Source organism: Bos indicus, chromosome 23, assembly GCF_029378745.1.
Source record: "Bos indicus isolate NIAB-ARS_2022 breed Sahiwal x Tharparkar chromosome 23, NIAB-ARS_B.indTharparkar_mat_pri_1.0, whole genome shotgun sequence".
NCBI classification, from domain to species: domain Eukaryota; kingdom Metazoa; phylum Chordata; class Mammalia; order Artiodactyla; family Bovidae; genus Bos; species Bos indicus.
Genome location: NC_091782.1, coordinates 1,084,185 through 1,085,496, shown reverse-complemented (window position 1 = coordinate 1,085,496; position 1,312 = coordinate 1,084,185). Strand labels below are relative to the sequence as shown.

At 38.4% G+C, this 1,312-nt stretch overlaps 1 pseudogene; it reads left to right on the top strand.

Moving 5' to 3' along the window:
- Positions 1–391: 391 nt before the first annotated feature.
- On the top strand, positions 392–1,312 carry LOC139178866 (olfactory receptor 4A47-like; annotated as a pseudogene).

Sequence of the window (1,312 nt, the reverse complement as noted above, 5' to 3'; positions counted from 1 at the left end):
ATTTTCTTCTCATCTTCTCTTGTGCTTTCACTTTTCTTTTAAAACTCAGCTAAAGCTTTCTCTCCTCTGAAACTTCTTTCTTGATTCCAGTTTGATTGATATGTTTTTACACTGAACCTTGGCTTTTTGTGAATACCCTTAAGATGGCTCTTATTATATGGGCCTTAAATTGTCTGAATCCTCATCATGTATCATATCATGGAAGGTAGGAAAGTATGCCTCATTCAACTTGGTAATCAGAATATTTATGACACATTGCATGCAAATACTCCACAATAATCTTTTAACTGAATAGATTAAAAAAGGTTGAGATCATAGTGCATAATAAAAATTTTCCTCTTGTTTTGTAGGTAAACTGCTAATATGTGAAGTCAGCTCCTGTACAGACTAAATGGAACCAAGGAACAATGTAACTTTGTCTTGCTGGGCTTCACACAGAATCCAAAGGAGCAGAAAGTCCTTTTTGTTCTTTTCTTGCTCTTCTACATTTTGACTATGGTGGGCAATCTGCTCATTATTGTGACTATAACTGTCAGTAAGACCCTGAACTGGGCAATGTACTTTTTTCTTGCCTGTTTATCATTTATAGATCTAATGTATTCCTCTGCTATTACCCTGAGATTGATTTCAGACTTGTTCCTTGGGAAAAACACCATTTCCTTTGAATCTTGCATGACCCAGCTATTTACAGAACACTTTTTTCGGTGGTCTAAGATATCTATTCTGCTGGTCATGGCCTATGACCACTATGTGGCCATCTGCAAGCCCTTGAATTATTTGGTAATCATGAGACAGAGGGTGTGTGTTGTGCTGCTGGTGGTGTCCTGAGTTGGAGGTTTTCTGCACTCAATAATTCAACTTAGCACTGTTTATGGGCTCCCATTCTGTGGTCCCAATGTCATTGATCACTTTACATGTGACATGTACCCCTTATTGAAACTCGTGTGTACTGACACCTATATCATTGGCGTCTTAGTGTTGGTTAATGGAGGACTGATATGCATTATTTTATTTCTGCTCTTACTTGTCTCCTATGGAGTTATCCTACACTTTCTGAAGAATCTGAGTCAGGAAGGAAGGCGGAAAGCCCTCCAGACCTGTAGTTCCCACATCACTGTGGTTATCTGCTTCTTTTTTTCTCTGCATTTTCATGTATGTGAGACCTGCTAAGACCTTCCCCACTGACAAATCACTGAGTGCATTTTATACAGTCATAAGCCCCATGCTGAACCCATTAATTTACAGTCTAAGAAATTCTGAGTTGACCAATGCTATGAAGAAACTCTGGAGAAAATTATGTCTTATCAAGTAG